Source organism: Prionailurus bengalensis, chromosome A2, assembly GCF_016509475.1.
Source record: "Prionailurus bengalensis isolate Pbe53 chromosome A2, Fcat_Pben_1.1_paternal_pri, whole genome shotgun sequence".
Lineage (NCBI taxonomy): Eukaryota > Metazoa > Chordata > Mammalia > Carnivora > Felidae > Prionailurus > Prionailurus bengalensis.
Genome location: NC_057348.1, coordinates 108,247,273 through 108,266,619, shown reverse-complemented (window position 1 = coordinate 108,266,619; position 19,347 = coordinate 108,247,273). Strand labels below are relative to the sequence as shown.

The following is a 19,347-nucleotide window of genomic DNA, read 5'->3' as shown; positions in this document are numbered from 1 at the left end:
CACTTGGTGAGATACCACTTTTACCCTTTGACCAAAGTACTCAGATTCTCCTTTCCCAAATGACTCCTATCATTCACATTTAAAAATATTTTTAATTGGGGTGCCTTGGTGGCTCAGGCAGCTAAGCCTCAGATTTCACTCAGGTCATGATCACACGGCTCACGAGTATGAGCCCCACTTCAGGCTCTGTGCTGACAGCTCACAGCCTGGAGCCTGCTTCGTATTGTGTCTCCCTCTCTTTCTGCCCCTCCCCTGCTCATGTTCTGTCTCTCTCTTTCTCAAAAGTAAATAAATATTTAAAGTATATATTTTTTAAAGTAACATGGGTTGCATTATATTTATGCTAGGCCATCTCAAATCATTTTTAAAGACAACTGAAATATGAGCTATACATTCAACGATAATAAAGCCATGGAAGATGGTGTTTTCCTTCTATAAAAAAAGTTGTATTATTTTCTTGCTTAAATTGAAGAAAGTCTCTTGGAATCACTGTTCTCATTTTATAAATCATTCACTGCATTTTTCAATTATTCTACAGTATTACTAAATGACTAATAAAATATGTATTACATTAATAATTGAAATCTTAACTGCATTGGGAAAATGTAAATATGTCATATTATGTGAAGAAATGTTGAAATCTTGCCATAAATAGTTCCAGTCAAGCCTGAAGAACTGTTATTAGTATTTCATTTATTAATGTCTAAGTAATCTGCATTTTTGATAATTTGAGTAAGCCTTAAGCCTGTCAAAATTTGCCATTTACTTTTCATTTCCCCTCAATTACTTTTGACATTTTGTTTTCCATTTAGCAAGTAAGCAAGCTTCCATTCTTGGGGATGTTACTTAATAGATACCACATGTACAAGGCCATAAGTAAACACCATTTACTGCAAAACAGGTTAATAACAGTGCAAATATTGTTGCTATAGTTCTATATAATGCAAATAAGAACAAACTGTTGTAGCAATTATTTGAATTCACCAAAAAACGACGAGACATCTTGCCTCAGGTGGGGAGTAACACAAACTTAAATTTGTACTTCTCTCCCTTTGAGGAAGGAAGCATTAACAATTGTGGGAGCTGCTCATTTTACTATACAGCCAAATGCCACCAACAGGAGGGAATACTTAGGAGACCAGTTTGAATTAACACGTTTGCAAAGTTAGGGAAAGTATAAACACTATGATGTAAGAGAAGAAAAAAGAAAAGAGAAGAGAGAAAAAGAGAAAGGAAGAAAGGAAGGAAAGGAAAGGAGACAAAAGGAGACAAAAGAAAGGAGAAAGAAAAACCTGTATATACAGTGCTTGCTTGCAACCACTCTTTTTAAAATTTCCTCGATAGCTCCATTTGTAGAAATAGCACCCAGGTCCACACTCTAGATGTGGTTCTCTACAATGATAGCTTATTTATATATCAATAAAAAAATCTGAGCATTGTCTGATGCAGGTTAATAAAGAAAATGTGATCATTTTTCCTGAAAAAGTTGCAGTATGTGTCTTGGGACTGACAGAAAATAAAAATGATAATAGTTTCTTAGGGACTATTAGTTCAAAAGAAGACAAATAAGGAAGCTATCACATGCCCCTATTTAGTTTGAAAGGATCCAACTTTGGACCAGAAAAGGAAGGCTAGGGAAGGGAAATTGAAAAGAGTTATAAAGACAGCAGGGAAAGTCAGAGTTGCTAATTTGTATAAAGAAGATAGTAGAAGACTGCTTTTATCAGACCAAGAGGTCCATGTTACTTATAGTAACTTTAAAAGTTAAGAAACATGTTACATAATAATAAGCCGCTCAAAGAAATATTTAGTTGTTATTGATGTAGCTTTATGTCTTTATGGAATTTCAGAAAACACTGGTTGTAAAGTTTGTTTCTTTGGGTAGTTTTAGAAGTTGTTTAACTTATGTACTCTTTATATACAACAGACATTAAGCACTGGTATATGGCAAGTATTGCACGAGGCACTGGGGATATTCATATAATTCCTGCCTTCAAGGATTTTACAATACCTGCTATTTGTGTAGTAATTTAAATTTGAAGAATGCCTTCACTTGCTTTTAATTGAAGAATGCCTTCACTTATTTTTAATTGTTGCTGTATTCCATGTTTCCATGCATTCTTTGGGCAACATGACCTTGCTATTTATGGTGATGAAATTTTTTTTAAAGGGGGGTCATTTTTTAAATGTGAGGAGTTATAATACAAATAGCATAATGATGACTCTCTCAGCTTGTGGGCCCATAGCAAAATACCATGAGTTGGGTGGATTCAACAACAGAAGTTTATTTTCTCACAGTATGGGAGGCTCAAAGTCTGAGATGAGGGTGCCAGTGGGTAGGGTTCTGGTGAGAGCTCTCTTCCTGGTCTCCAGATGGCTGCTTCCTGGGTGTATTCACACATAGTGGAGAGACAGGGAGCAAGTTTTCTGAAGCCTCTTCTTATGAGGGCACTAAGCCCACTATGAGGGTCCCACCCTCACGACCTCATCTGGACCTAATTACCACCTAACAGCCCCATCTCCAAATATCATCGTAATGAGTTTAGGACTTCAAAATATGAATTTTAGGAGAACACAGTTCAGTCCATACCATTGACTCACATGCCCCATTTGAAAAATTCAGTGTTTTTTTTTTTTTTGGCCATATTTGCTTCAGAAAAAAAATTTTTTTAATAACAAGTTCATAATTGAAGTTCTCTTTATACCTCTCTCCAATCATGCCACTTTGCTTACACAAATGTTACCCTGTCCTTATATTTTGTGTATTTTTTCTGTCTAAGTTTTAATACTTTATTTATATATCTGTCAATAATATTTAATACTGTGAGGCATGCTTCCATACATTATATAAAAAGGTATGGTTTATAACTCATTCTCTATATATTAGAATATATAGTATGCATATACAGATATAAATAATATAATATGATATAATATATAATTAATATATAAGGGAATCTTGAGAATCAGTGCTCAACATATGCTTTATTTCATATCCAGGACTCATGGGTCCAAGAAGCTAGGGGTGGGAATGGAAGTGGCTCCACTCACTATTACCCTTAGTGGTCCATTAGCAAAAATTTTCCTTCCTGTCCTCACCATTTTCTGTTTTGCTGGTCTAGAGATCTTAGTTTCAAAGGAAGAAAGGCTTCCACCAGGGGACACTGAATGATTCCATTGAACTGGAAGTTAAGACTGACTCTAAACCAATAGTCAAAGTCGGGAGTTATTATACTGGTGGGGGAATGGTTCCAATTTCCAAGAGGAAATTGAGCTGGTACTATAAAATGAATGTAAGGAAGAGAATGTCTGAAATACAGAAGCTCTGTTAGGCATCTCCTACTACTACCATGCTCTGTGGTTAGAGTCGGTGGAAAATTACAACAACCCAATTCAGGCAGGACTACTAATGGCCTAGACTCTTCGTGAATGACTATTTGGGTCTCTGTAGCAGGTAAAGAGCCATGTTCTGCTGACATGCTTCCTTAGGGCTAAGACAATATGGAATGGATAGAGGTGGTTATTAATACCGTCCACAACCAGGTGATCAGTTTCAGAAACTAGAACTATAATCGTTATGACTATTTCTTCCTTATTCTACTATGAATATATTTGTGTGTGTCTCTGTACATGTAGACATACTGTTTTTCTTCTTATATAAGATGTATTAACTTTGCATCATGGTATTTAAGTTTTGTTAACTTTACATCATAGTATTTAAGTTACAGGATATGAGGGAAAAGGGATTATCACCCAAGGAGTTTGCATCATCTTCTGGTAAAAGAATTAGTGGATTTTGGGTTGCACACGGGATAGTTGTATCATATTAGGCAGAAGTATATTTGGATTATGTCATTAGAGATTAAATATGGTTTAAGGAGACGTGTAGGGGTGCCAAGTTCACAACAAGTGCTAGACTGTGATGGGTAATTTTATGTGTGAACTTGACTAGGCTATGTTGCCCATTTATTTATTTAATACCAATCAAGATGTTATGAAGCTATTTTTAAAATGTGATTAATATTTAACTCATTAGACTTTGAGTAAAGCAGAGTATTTCCCATAACATGGGAGAATCACATTCAATAAGTTGAATGCCTTTGGACCAAAGACTGAAGTTTCCTCAAAAAGAAACAATTGTCTCAGAATTGCAGTATAAAAACTCTGCCTGCTGGGGGCGCCTGAGTGGTTCAGTCAGTTAAGCATCAGCCTCCGGGTTTCAGCTCAGGTCGGTATCTCAAGATACTTGGGATCAAGACTTGCATCAGGCTCTGTGGTGACGGCTCAGGACCTGCTTGAGATTCTTTCTTTCTCTGCCCCTCCCTTTCTTGTGCATGCTAACTCTCTCTGTCAGAATAAAGAAGGAAGAAAGAAGAAGGAGGAAGGAAGAAAAAGGAATAAGGGGGAAGGGGAAAAGGGGGAGGGGAAGTAGGGAGAAGAGGGAGAAGAAGGAGGAGGAGGAGGAGGAGGGGAAGAAGGAGGAGGGAAAGAAGGAGGAGGGGAAAGGGGTGGAGGAGGAGGGGAAGGAGGAGGAGGAGAAACAACTCTGCCTGTTGGCTTGCCCTGAAGATTTCAACCTCAAGAATGCAATATCAATTCCAGCCTGAATTTCCAGCCTGTCACTCTACAGATTTCATACTTGCCTGTCCTTACACTTGCATAAGGCATTTTCTTAAAATACATCTGTCTATCCTATTCATTCTTTTTTTTCCTCAGGAGCACTCTTACAACCTTATATTCAGTAGCCCTGATGTACCTACTTGTTTTAATAATTTACATGTAGAATTTTTTGGATTTTCTCACTGTGAAGAGCAAAACAGTTTTGTTTCTTTCAATGCCGTAGACATTTTATTTTCTTTTCTGTCTTGCTGTAATTGCTTGGGAATCCAATAAAATGTTGGACATATTGGTGATAATAGAATATTTATTAGTGAGAAAGACTTTTAAAATTTATAATTTTATATTTTGCTATGCATTTTTGTAGATATGTTTAGTATAGAAGAAAGTTTTTTGGTTTTTTTTGTTTTAAAATGTTTTTAAATTCAGTTTTATGAAAACTTTGCTAAAAAAAATAAAAGTTTTTCTAAGTAATGAATATTAAAGTTTGGCTAATTCTTTTTCTGAATAATAGCATTTCTAATTTATTTGTTGATGTGATTAAATACACTGATTGGTTTTCAAAGGTTGACTCATTCTAGAATTACTGGGATAACACCTTCCTCATTGGAATATTATTTTTATTTTTTCTAGATTTGGTTTTGGCATCTTTAACCACATTGTGGTTAATATTATTTTTAGTCATTGCTTTATAGTTCAGTGTTTAATCATAATTTTTAGAATATTCTGTATTTATTTTGTATTTTTCCTTGAATTTCTGTTAATTTTTGTCTCATAAAATTGAAGCTATAAAACTAGGTATTTAGAATTGTTATATCTTTCTGGCCAATTGAACCTCTTATTACCCATGAATATTTTCTTTTCATCTCTTTAAAATGCTTTATGCCTTGTAATATACTTTGTGATAGATCACTATAGTTGCTTTGTTTGCTGTTTCTGCTTTTCATATTTTTCTATTTGTTACTTTCCATTATTTTCTTAACTTTGTTTTTAGATATATTTCTTCCAACACACATAGAGTTGTTGCTGTTGATAAATACAGTATGAAAATCTTTGACTTTAATAAGGAATTTAATTTAACATATTAACATTTACTGTAATTACTGACATATTTGTGTTTAAATCTACATTTTACTATTTTCTTATATTTTCCATATTTTATATAAACATATTTCCTCAACTTTGTACCTTCTTTTGGTGTGACTTTTTATCATTTAATCTCAGTCCGTGAGCTTAAAATTATGACTGATCACATGGAAGTCAGAATTAACCCTGTGCATAACTTTTTACCACTACTCAAGACTTGAGCATCAAACTCCTTGACTCGAAACTCAATAAATAGCTGTCTTTTCAGAAAGACCCAAATGACAAATGCCAGTGAATAAAGAATGCCAGTACATGAGGGTATAATTGAAATAATCAACCATAAAAATAATATTTTTGGGGGCAGCTGGATGGCTCAGTCAGTAAAGCATCTAACTCTTGATTGCGGCTCAGGTCATGATCTCATGGTTCATGAGTTCAAGCCCCGCACCAGACTCTGCACTGACAGCATGGAGCTTGCTTGGAATTCTCTCTCTTCTTCTCTCTCCTCCTCCCCTGCTCATGTGCTCTCTCTCTCTCAAATCAAATACATAAAATTTTCAAATAATTAAAAAAAATATTTTCCAGAAACTTGAAATTTTACCTTAAAAATACATATGAATGTCCTCACAGTATACCTGTTTGCTTTAACATTTAAAAGTATGTTAGATAACCGTTAAGAAAAAAATAATTTAAGAAATAAATGCAAACAACTCCTCTTTGTTATTTAGAGTAATCCTGTATCATCCACTCCTTTGAGTCCCCCAAACTAAGATGGATGGAAAGATTGATCCGACATTTTGAGATCATCACTTTCAATGTTCTACTTTTCAGACTCAATATCACAGTACTTAAAAAAGTTAAGTTTGTAGAAGTGGAAGTTTACCAATGTGTACTTTTTGTTCACTGTTTTTTAGGCTCTCAGACTAATCATGAAACACTAACAGAAATATGCTGGCTTTGGCAGAGATAGAAGTTGTATAATTCTGGAGTTGGACAGGCTTCTATCTCAGTCACTTCCTATCTAAGTAGCCAACCACATTGTTTGGCACAGCTTTGGCACTCAGGAAATGGACATTGTTGTGATGGTGTTTTTTATATGATTTTCTTTAGTTTTGAATTTTGCGTATCTTAATGATACCTAATATCTTAGTCCCAGAAAGAATGTGATGCAATTTTGAGGACAGCTCCTTCCTTTAGAAAAACTAATATCTAACTTTCAGTGTCATTTGCCTAATATTTTTCATTTCTTTCATTTACTCTTCCAAAAATACAGTTAAGAAAATGAAAAGCAAATGACAGCCTGGTAGAAACTATCCAAAACACATCTGTCAGACAAAAGATTTGAATCAAGAACATGTAGAGTTCCTACAAATCAATTCCAAAAAAAAAAAAAAAAAAAAAGAAAGAAAGAAAAAGAGAAAAAAAGCAGACAATCCAATCAAAGAAGAAACAAAAGATATCAACAGATACCTCAAAAAATAGTTTAAATGGTGAATAAAAACGTACTCATTGTTAGAAAAATTCAAATTAAATCCACAACGAGATATTACTGCACACCTGTTAGAATGCCTAAAATTAAAAAGGCTGGCTATACCAAGTGTTTGAGAAAATGGAACATTTGGAACTCTCATACAATGCTCAAGGGAAAGGAAAATTGAATAATCACTTTGGAACAGAGTTTGGCAATTTCTTAAAAAGTTAAAATCACACTTTTCTATGGCTAGTCATTCTATTCCTAGGTACATGCTCTATAGAAATGAATGCTTATGTCTATACAAAGACTTGCACCTAAATGTCCAAAGCACCTTTATTTGTAATACCAAAGACTGGAAATGACTCAAATGTTCCTCAACAGATGAATTGATACACAATTGCAGTGTGTCATACAATAAAAAGTACTTAACTGTTAAGGGACTGTTGAGTGATCTAGCACCGATGGGTAGCTTCATGGTTAGAGAGAGTGGCTATAAAAAATGTAATTAGTTATGAAAATATTGTCATCTAAGTATGAAGCAGACAAATTGAAATGTGGCTGCCACTTATAGTTCTCAAAAGAAAACTGATTTCCTGGCAAGTAGTTATTCATTTTAGTGAATCCTGAGGAGACTTATAATAAACTCTCTCTCTCTCTCAAAGTAAATAAATAAAGACATTTAAAAAACCTTAGCATAGGGGCGCCTGGGTGGCGCAGTCGGTTGAGCGTCCGACTTCAGCCAGGTCACGATCTAGCGGTCCGGGAGTTCGAGCCCCGCGTCAGGCTCTGGGCTGATGGCTCAGAGCCTGGAGCCTGTTTCCGATTCTGTGTCTCCCTCTCTCTCTGCCCCTCCCCCGTTCATGCTCTGTCTCTCTCTGTCCCAAAAATAAATAAATGTTGAAAAAAAATTAAAAAAAAAAAACAAAAAACCTTAGCATATGTCCATATCATGTTTTGGTTATTTTCTTTCAATGCTAATTTGAAGCAAATAATGAATGACCTGGCTTTGTTATTTGTAGTATTACACAAATATAAATGTGTTTAACATTTTTGTGATAATCTTGTCAAATAGTATATATATTTTTAATTTTTTTAACGTTTATTCATTTTGAGAGACAGATCGTGAGTGGGGAGGGGCAGAGAGAGAGGATGACACAGAATTGGAAGCAGGCTCCGGGCTTTGAGCTGTCAGCACAGAGCCCAACGCGGGACTTGAACTCAGCGGACTGCGAGATCATGACCTGAGCCAAAGTCAGACGCTTAACTGACTGAGCCACCCAGGTGCTCCTCACATATAATATTACTTTGTGTGATTTTTAAAGTATAAATGCTATACTTACATTTTTAAAAATTTGACACTAATTGCAATGTAGTTTTAAGCACAACTGATATGAACAAAGTTGCATAATAAATTGATCTGCCTCTTATTTTTGTTTAACATCTGTTTTGTTTGTTTGTTTGTTTGTTTGTTTGTTTCCAAACAAACAGGTTCCTCTCCCTTGGGCTTATGTCCCGAGAAACCTCTGAACCCAATTAGCCTTGCTTTCCTTCACCTCTGCTTCTTCAGGACTTTTCAGAATTTCTCAAGCATTAAGGTAAAGGCTGTTTCCAAATTCAGAATTCCTTAAAGAAGGAGTCATTTAGTGCTCCTACTAAATGCTTTCCCACTGCTTCAGGTGCATATTGGATGTACTTGCTGACCCGTTTGTGGTTGTAGAGACCATGTTACAAGTGCTGGCTGGTGAGTTGTGAGTAGAACTGATCAGTATCAGGGTGGGGATCTGGGCACCTCCTTGTGACTTTCAGACCCATTTAGGATTTTTTTTTCTTTAGGAATGATGATAAGAGAAGTCTCTGAATGACTGATGAACAGAAGCCCTCTGCCCCACTGATAGACCTGTCACATAAGTAAGAAAATAATGAAAACTTATATGATTTTAAATCACTATGACTTGGAGGTCATTTGCTACCACAGCATGAAGAGCCTGTCTTGAATTGATGATATGGCATCGTAATATTACATTGTTACAGTGGCATTGCTTTAATATTCTTAGGAATGACTCTAATGACTCTAATGGTAGAATTTTTGCCATCGGAAAGGGAGCAAGAGATCCCATGCCGGGGAGTAATACACCTGAAAGCATGTTATATAAACAGCTACATTTTCAGCCTATCTGCAGGGTTGGTGGCTGATGATGGATATTCTGTGTTTTCATTTTTTGCTTGAGACCAAAAATGCAGGGTGTCAACTGAAGACTATATCTGCTTCAAATATTTTTCTTCTCACGGCAATTTCTTAACATTCTGATTCTCAGACATTAAAAACAAAGGCAGCTGGTGGAAGCCATCGGACTGCAGCATCTGCTACTTGAAGCACAACACCACAGGAGACTTTTTTTCTGTCTCTGACAATCAGGATTAGTGCAAAAAGAGGTAAGTGGAAGCTACTTCACAATTATCACAAGGCTTAGAAATAAAATGCCCAAGTATACATTGATAACATTGCCCAAGCTTCTCTGAAAAGAATTTCTGAAGGTTAAGTAGGAAAACTAAATCGTTAGAGTGATGACAGCACCTCACCAATAATTCTGTAAAATATGACTAATAGAATTGGAACAAGAATAAAGATTTTAGATTTTTTGGTGGGAAGGGAACACACACAAACACAATGACTCGTCTTCGGTTATAGGCAAATCAGATCTAAGTGCTTAATATGAAAATCAGTTACCTGCCAGAGACTCAAAAATTTTTTACGGATACTTTTTCAAAGGTACTGTCAAATCTTTCCGTAAATAAAGCGGGATGTCAAATCAGCAAAGAATTAAAATGTATTTATTAAAAAAAAAAAAAAAAAAGCTCAAGCAGAAGGGCATCTGATGTTTTACAGACATTCCAACACCTTCAGGAAATTTGAACTCACACCAAAGGGTCTGATAGTCATTTGAGTCTCCATCTGTAACTGGAACATGTGTGCACACAATGTACATTGAATCACTCCAGTGGAAAAAAAAACACCCTGGTTTTAAATTATAGAAGGCTTCGACCATTCTTCTTAACCACAAAGTCTTTGGCAGCTTGACACAGAGTGACTTAGAGTGATCTGGTCAGAAAGCTTCCTTTGGTGCTAGAAGCCACAGTGCTGAGCTACAAGCAACTGCTCCTCCAGGGACAGTGACTGCAAAGTAACCCAGAAGAAGTCTGAGACTGAGGGACAGTTTTGGAAGCAAACGAAGACAGGCATTACTTGTTCTGATGTGTGGCACATAGTCACTTCTCAGTCTAATAATTTGCTTCATGTTGTCAGCTAGATGCCCGGATTTGGATTTGCTGAAGTTAATTTTCACATTTGTTTTTTTGTAGCCAAAAGTATCCGTGCCATATCCAAGTTCTTGAAATACATAAAACAGTCCTCTAATTTATATTGTGGGCGTAAAATAATTGGAAAGCTTAGATTTCACTGGAGTAAATTCACTATCAGATTGTTTATGAGAAATCTATGTTAAAGGCATTAAGTTTTTGGCTACAGTTTATTATAATTTTCTTGTACCGGATAGGTGCTACCTAACATGCATTATCTCATTTATTCTTTATGGCAAACCTGCTATTATTATCCCCATCCTACGGGTGAGAAAACTGAGTTTTAACAACATTGCCCTTTGCTCAGTGTCACATAGCTTGGAAACAGGCAAAAGGCAGCCTCCAAACTCAGTCCTAATTCTTAACTCCTGTTCTTGTTGCTGTCTTAGATACTTCCTCCTTTTGTACTTTTATAAAGTACTAGTTTCTCTTAAAAGGAGCATCTGGGCATCTTTGAACATGATAATTAGTACTCATATCAGGGTTTTCCTTGAATCGAGATGCAAATGGTTGAGTGCTCGAAAGCACAGACTCTGAAGCAAGGACCACCATTTCCTCGCTGTGAGATGGTGAGTCGATGGCGTACATCCCTGTAATTCCATTTCTGTGCCATATAGCCTTCTTGGGGAGATTCATTTACTTTGTATTTATAAAGCCCTAACGCTGTTCAGCAGATAGTATGCAAATGTAGGTGCTACTACTCGCATTAATGTGTCTGTGAATATCATAGTCACATATCTGAATAAATCATAACTCACAGACGAGTTATCCCAGCTCAGCCACCCAACTGACACCAAAAGCCTTTTTCAGGTTAAGTAGAAATCCTCACTGCAGCTGTGACTCCAAGAAGTCCCAGCCCTGAGCAGGACACAATGAAAAAGTGATGGTGTGCCACACACTGACTCCTAAGCTTTTAACTCAAACTCTGCTCCCTGCCCCCCTCAAAAAGAAACATGACATAGTAATCCCTTTCTGAACTTTATCTTACATTTCAACAACTCTTTGGGCCATCTCAGTTGCTACAGTTCAAATTTCCTGCTGGTCAGGTAGCACCAATATCTGCATTTCCCTTTTATTCCCGGCACATCATCTCAGGGCTTTCTTCACTGAGGACGCACTTCCAGATTTGGGGTGAAAATTGAAACTGTAGAGCAGCAGAGGGACAGCAGAGCGGGGAACATGGAAGGACTCATTAATCAAGATCCAGAACTGCCACTGATTACAACTCTGGGAAGTGGGGCACATTCTTCCCTGAGGGTGAATGTGCTAGTTCTGGCCTTCTTTCTTCTTTTCTCTTTTCCTGTGGTGCCTCAAAAAATGTGCACGCTCTGGCTCCTAGCCAGTGGGGTGATTTCTTTGTTTAAGAGAAAGTGTAAAGTATTTTCACATTAAATGAAGAACTTCAGACATCTCCAGGAATCTTTCCTTCAAGGGCTTGTTAAAATCCAACAAAGACCCATTTGTACTTTAAGAGAAGCTCTTCTCCCTTCTCTGGGTTGCCTTGGGGATTTTCATTTCTTTCTGCAACATTACTCCATTTTGTTCCTCTTCTCAGAAGAATTATGGTCAAATGCATTAAAATTTTTTTTTCTTCAACCCTTGTATCTCTGTTTATTCTTATTTAATCTGTGTTATTAGTATTCATGTTAAAAAACAAAACCCAAAGACATCTGAGTTGATTTTAACTGCCTCCACCCTTACTGGGGGTGACAGAAATGTTTATTCTTGACTTTTAAAGTCACAAAAATCATGAGAGATTTACTAAGAATACTAGTTTTTTCTGAGTTTGTGGTTCCTCATTCCAAATTTTGTAAGACTCCTAGGTATCTCGAGTCTTCACAAGAGGTATCAGGAAATAAATTTAGGAGTATATATCTAAATGAAAGGTAATTGCTGTAATTATAATTATCAGGGCATACACATATACCTTGCCTTTTTGAGTGGTGAGTAAAAAATATTCTTCACAAGCATGAAGAAGATTGTAAATTGTGCAAATATCTTCTCCCGTTCTGTGGGCTGCCCTTTACTTTTGTTGATTATTTCCTTCACTGTGCAGAAGCCACATTATAAACTTTGGGAAGTTAAGAGTTCGTTTGTTGCTGTGTCCTCTTTAGCCAGCAGAGTGCCTCCCATACATTAGACCCTCAAAACATGCTGTCTGGAGGAATAAATGAATAAACTTAAAAATGATAAAATATCCAGTCTTAAAAATCAATTTGACTTGGTTATTTTCTCTCTTATTATTAAGCACTTGAACTTGTTCCCACCACCATTTGTATGTTAATTCACCATAGACTATACACCATGACACCTTTAGTAAGGAAATGAATGTGGCATTTCCCCCTAATGTGGTGGACTCACATTGTATTTCCCGGTCTTCTTGAGTATCATGTCCGAAGGATCGATGCTGCGTAGACATTTAGGTCTACATGGCTGCATGGCCTATCTGTAGTTGTTGTCAGTAGCCTTCTCAGAATTGTACCCCGTGACACATTCCATCCTATCCCTTTAGTGTAACATGAAGAAGTAGACTTTATTATTGTTGGAAAATTCCCTCTTGATACTAAAAAAAAATGTTTAAATGAGGTCATTTCCTGCTTAAATACATTTCAGTAATTCCTCTGAGGTAATATCAGCTAATTAAGGTGCAAGACGGTGGTTAGTTTTCTCACTGCATAAAGAAGATGAAAATAATGCCATTCATATGATTTAAGTAACTGAAAAATTACTTGTTTTGAACATGTTGTAGACCGTCTGTTCGAACTTGGGGGGAACATTTAAACAGGGAAACTGGAAACTATTTATCTTAAATAAATCTATCATCTGTCAGTCAATTGATCCTCTGTCTAAACTATTTATGGGATGAGCAGCCAGGGTTGAGAACCACTCCCATTACAAACTGGTTCTTCCTTAAGGAGGCTCTTTTTCAAAAGTCCTCTCAATGAGTGGCTTTTTCTCTTGCACATTCTAATACCACAGGGCCTGGAGATGGGGAAAATGCACTTTGCCACTTCCAGGCAATCTTTCCTCCTTCTTTCATCAATCCTTCCCGTTTTAAAGTTCATGCTGTGAGCTCGTATCACCCTTCCTTATTGCACTCCTTTATGTATCTCCAGGTCATTCTCTCTTTTCCTTTCAAGAGATAAAAATCACTGTGTCCTAAACTACTCCCGTTTTATCCTTGGTCATATAATGCTTCCATCTAGCTTCTCAGTGCCTTGACCTTACGTCCCCTAAAAGGGTCATCTTCTATCAACACAGGACAATCAATACTCAGGTTATAGCATTTAATTTCTTTGTACTAACAACTCTTAATTTCCAAAGCTTTCCATTTCAGGAATCTGTCTCCGTGACCATTACCTTTTGTCTTTCTAATTCACACATATTTGTATTCTACTGGGACCAAAATCAATTGCTCACACCACTTTTTCATTGTCACCCAGTTGTCATTGTCCCTTTCTTATTCACCCAATTTACATCTTGTGACCCATCCTTATAATTACTCCCTCTTCCCTTGCATTGTATCTGTCTTACAGAATTTCATCCATGGCTAATCCATGGTTAAATCCATCTCTCTGCCTACTCCACATCTGCTCCCATACAGCTGAATACGGCTGCAGAAAATCACAACCATAATGACTGTCTTCCTTTAAATTTATGATCTCTAATCTCAAGTGGGCTCTTAATGCTGCCTGGCAATCATATTATATTTCCCTAGTACATTCATTCTCCCACTCTCCCTGAAAAATACTTCCTACTTTTTCTTCTCTCCTCAAACTTCTAATACTTCCTTTTAAATCCTAAGTCCCAGCTGATGACTGCTTCCCGAGAAAATAGAAACAAGCAGAAAAGAGCTTCCACAGCCCCTCCTTTCATCTGTTGCTTTGACAGTGTTTGACTTAAGCGTGTTCCTATCTAAAGACAATTCCTCCACTTGGCTTTCTCTTCTATTTATAGACGTTGTTCTCCTTCCTGTGTCATTTCCCTCCACTTTCTACTACGTCATTTATATCAGTGTACAAACATGCTCTTATTTCTCCCATCTTAAAAAATGACTTTATTGACCCTGTCCCCAATTAGCTTCCACTGAATTTCTTATTTATTTTTGTATAAAAACTTTCAAAATGTTGTCTGAATTAACAGTCCCCAATTCTTCTCCTACCTTTGTCTTTTAAACCCTTTCCAGTCAAGTTTTGAAGTCACCACTCTAATGAAATAGCTTTTATTAAATCACCAGGGCCCTCCATAGTGCTAAATCCTAATCAGGTTTTGTGTACTATCTCATTTGACCCAACATCAAAATATGATATAGTGGATCACTCCCTTTTCCTTGAAAGTTTCCCTGTGTGGATTCCAGGATATTATACTCTTCAGGTTTTCCTTTTTTACTCTCTCTCTCTCTTTATCCTCCCTCTATGGCTCTTTGTAGATTGCTCTTAATCTTCCTGACCACAAATTATTGGAGTACCCCAGAGCTAAGACTTCAAATTCTTCCCTTCTATCCTTATACTGACTATCTTTACAGTTTCATCTTTTTCGTGATTTCAGAAATAATTTTTCTACTGACAACTCTTCAGTGGATATCTCCATCCTGGACTTCTCTCAGCTTAAGTTCTCTCCACTTAGATACCTAATAAGCTCCTCAAACTTAGCAATTCCTAAATCACACTCTTACCCTTCCCACCGACCTGCTCCTCACAGAACCTTCTCCGTATCAGGAGTTGTAACTCCACACTTCCATTTGCTCAGGCCCAAATCTCTGGAGTCAATTTCTCACTCTTTCTCTCATAAGCTGCTTTCAGTCTATCACAAACTACTGCTCACTCTATCTCTAAAATACATCTATTGGGGCGCCTGGGTGGCGCAGTCGGTTAAGCGTCCGACTTCAGCCAGGTCACAATCTCGCGGTCCGGGAGTTCGAGCCCCGTGTCAGGCTCTGGGCTGATGGCTCGGAGCCTGGAGCCTGTTTCCGATTCTGTAAAATGCATCTACAATGCAAACATTTTGCATTCCCTTTACTTCTAACAATTTAGTCTAAGTCATCGTTTCTTGAATGAATAATTGTAATATCCTTCTAGCTCGTATTCTCTGTGTTACCCTAATAGTTTATTATCAATATAGCTGACTTACACAGCATACATTCAAACATGTCACTCTTCCACATAAATAGTCCAATGGCTTCTCATCTCACCTGGAGTAAAATCCACAGTGTTTACATTGATCTGCATAATCTGGTCCTGTCTCTATCTCTTTGGTCATCTTTGCTGGTTGCTCCATTCTGGTGATACTGGCTACTCTGCTCTTCTTCTCACACTCTGATGCATAATCTGCCTTCAAAACTCTTGCACTCATTTCCTCTCCAGAATCCTCTCCAGTTTCTAGTGTAAATATACAGGACTAGCTTCCTTTCTTGATTGCAGTGCAAATAGCCTCAGTGAAGCATTTCCTGGCCACCATAATTAAAATTCCATTCTCTTTTTATTTTTGTCTGTAATACCTTTCAATATCTAGCTTACTATATATTTTACTTTTTTATTTCATCTATTACCTATTTCCTTTTTATAGAGTATAGACTTCATTCTCTTGTGTTAACTACTATAGTTCTGGGCATTCAGTAAATAGTTGTTGAATGCATATGAACGAATAAATGCATATAATAATGTTTCTGGTTACCAACCATGCCAAAGGCAGTATTGAGATATTTGTGTGTGGGGCGGGGTGGGGGAGTGGGGGGTGGGGGAAGGAAAGAGTGACAACAAGATACAAAAAGGAAAAAACTGATTTTATTTTATTTTATTTTTTTATTATATGAAATTTATTGTCAAATTAGTTTCCATACAACACCCAGTGCTCATCCCAAAAGATGCCCTCTTCAATACCTATCACCTCCCCTCCCCTCCTTCCCACCCCCCATTAACCCTCAGGTTGTTCTCAGTTTTTAGGAGTCTCTTATGCTTTCGCTCTCTCTCCCACTCTAACCTGTTTTTTGGAAAAAAATGATTTTAAATGTTTCAAAAAGATTGCAGTGAAATAGAAGACTCTATCTGAGAATTCTGCTAGTATATTCAAGGAGCTAAAACACGAGTACTAATTGTGAAGGAGTCTTTCCTATATTTAAGCTATACAGCTTACATGATACTAATTTTTAAGAATATTCATTCTTTATAAATGTTTAATGAAATGTTAAGGTGAAATTCAATGCATTCTCAAATACTCAATAGCTAAACACCCAATTTAAATAAAATAGAAAACTAACAGGGCTCTACTAGCAAAGACAGAAATAGAATAATGATTTGGAACTTCTTGCTTAGTGATATTTATTAATTTTATGGTGTTATTCCTTTATGGACTAAAATGGATAATGTAACATTTAGGGCCACAATTAAGTACTACTGTATGAAGTGAAGAAAACTGTCATACATGATGTAAATTCTGCATTTGGAATTTATGTAGAATACTGTACAATTCCATTAGCTCTTACAAGTTCCTTTTTACTCTAATCAGTTATTGGTACTTTATATGCTTGCAGGATTTTTGTACCACATTGTTAATCAGTCTCTGCTGTCTCTCCTGCCAGTAACTATAGAGTTACTTCTGAAGACTAGATCTTCTTTCTTCAGTGAGTGAAAAGCAACCAGAGACAGCTTGAAGAATTCCAAATGCTGTCAGCACAAAAAAACAAAACAAAACAAAAAAAACAAAACAAAACAAAAAAAAAAACAAAAAAAACAAAAACAGATGGAATTAACCCAGGGAGGAGAAAGGAAGTGGAAAAGAGCAGTCACATGAGTTCGTGGGCCTGGCTTTTTATCATGCCTACTCTTGGGGCCACATCAGTGGCCTTGTTTTTGTGCCAGAAGCAGTGCAAGTCATAATTAGAATATGGAATATTGCAAAGAAAGGGGAAAAGGCCCCATCTGTGCAGCCACTTTAACTACAAGCCCAGAACCTGTTTTACAGCTGAGGCACAAAGACTGTATTAATACGTGTGGTTAGTTCTTCTCCATACATACTGTAGATTCATTGTGTCTGCTTTTCCTAGGTGGAGCCAACACAGACGTAAAATATTGTGTTCTCTTTTTGCTGTTACACTTCCTTTCTCACCAGATGCAGCAAACTCCTTCCTAAGCCTTTCTGTCTGTACTGCTCAGCATGTTGACACCAATCAGCTTGCAAGTGAGTGGGCTGTCAGCGCTGGATATTTTCTCCTCCATTGTCACTGGTCTAATGACATCCTCTGGTTTATGCGCTTTTCTCTCCAACACCACCATAAGCTAGAATAACTCACTCAGTCTGGGTGTTAGGCACCTCTCCTATAATTCATGCCAAGGAAAGGAAATCCCTAGACTTAAGGACAAATAGTGTAGCATATGTACAGGGTACTGTGCAGTCTCCATGTGTAAACTTTCCATTTTAATATAATGAAATAAAGCATTTCAATGTGTACGGTGATTTTTTTTTTTTTTGCAGATAAGTAATTAGAGATGAGAGATCCAAGTACAATAGGACCATTATTTCTAAAATCACCATGAGAGTGAGAGTCTTATATATTTAGGTGGATTTTGGAGTCTAGAATGCTATGAGAGTTGAACAAATGATTGTTAATTATTAGTTAAACACAAATGTTTATTGAGTCATAAATCTAACAGATATCTGTGGGAATATTCTTAAGATAACAATAATTTATTGGTACCAGATTTATGAAGATAATTGAGATCCCAGAAGTAAGTCCATGAATATACTCTAAACTATTCTTTGATAAAGGCAGCTAGAACAGATAATAAGAAAAGGATAGTCTCTTCAAGAAATGGTGTTTGAAAAATTCAATATGCATATGCACAAGGAGGATATTGGACCTTTATCTTACATAATACACAAAACTATAAACTCACAACGTATTACAAAAGGTAAATGTAAGAACTGAAATTGTAGAACACCTGCAAGAAAATATAGAGGAAAAGCTCTTGACATTGGTACTGGCAATGATTTTTTTGGATATTTTACCAAAACACAGGTAACAAATGCAAAAATAAATGAGACTACATCAATAAAAAACTCTGTTCAGCATAGGAAATGATAAACAAAATGAAAAGACAACCTATGGAGTGGGAGAAAATATCTTCATTCCACATATCTAACAAGGGGTTAGTCCTAAAATATATAAGAAGCTCATAAAACTCAATAGCAAAAATACAAATAACATGATTAAAAATTGGGCGAAGGACCTGAATAGATATTTTCCCCAAAGAAGACATACATATATATGAAAAAGTGCTCAATACCACTAGTCATTCAGGAATTGCAAACCAAAACCACAATGAGATATCACTTCACACCTGTTAGGATGTCTTTTATCAAAAAGTGAGAAGATAATAAGTTTTGGTGAGAGTGTGGAGAAAAGAGAACTCTTTTACCTTGTTGGTGGAATGTAAATCTGCATAGCTATTATGAAGGTTCTTCAGTATGAAGGTTCTGAAAAAGCAATCCCACTTCTGAGTATATATCTAAAAGGAATGAAATGAGTATGTTGAAAATATGTCTTCCCACTAATGTTTATTGGATCATTATTTGCAGTAGCCAAGGTATGGCATTAATCTGTGTATCCATTAAGAGATGAAAGTGTGGTGTATATATACAGTGGAATATTATTCACCCATAAAAGAGAAACATATTCTGCCATTTGTGACAACATGGATGAAGCTGGAAAACATTATTCTAAGTGAAATAAGGCAGACACAGGAATATAAATACTACATAATCTCACTTACATGTAGGGCCTAAAAAAGTTGAACTCATAAAGCCAGAAAGTGGAA

At 36.5% G+C, this 19,347-nt stretch overlaps 1 long non-coding RNA gene across 2 annotated transcripts in view; it reads left to right on the top strand.

The window, feature by feature from the left end:
* The first annotated feature begins 8,543 nt into the window (after positions 1-8,543).
* The window catches only part of LOC122487952, a 54,178-nt gene continuing 43,374 nt past the window's right edge, over positions 8,544-19,347 (top strand). For both annotated transcript variants that reach the window (XR_006298517.1, XR_006298516.1), the window contains exons 1-4: positions 8,544-8,772; positions 8,854-8,918; positions 9,011-9,085; positions 9,493-9,610. This is a non-coding gene — a long non-coding RNA (uncharacterized LOC122487952). The remainder of the gene's footprint in view (positions 8,773-8,853; positions 8,919-9,010; positions 9,086-9,492; positions 9,611-19,347) is intronic.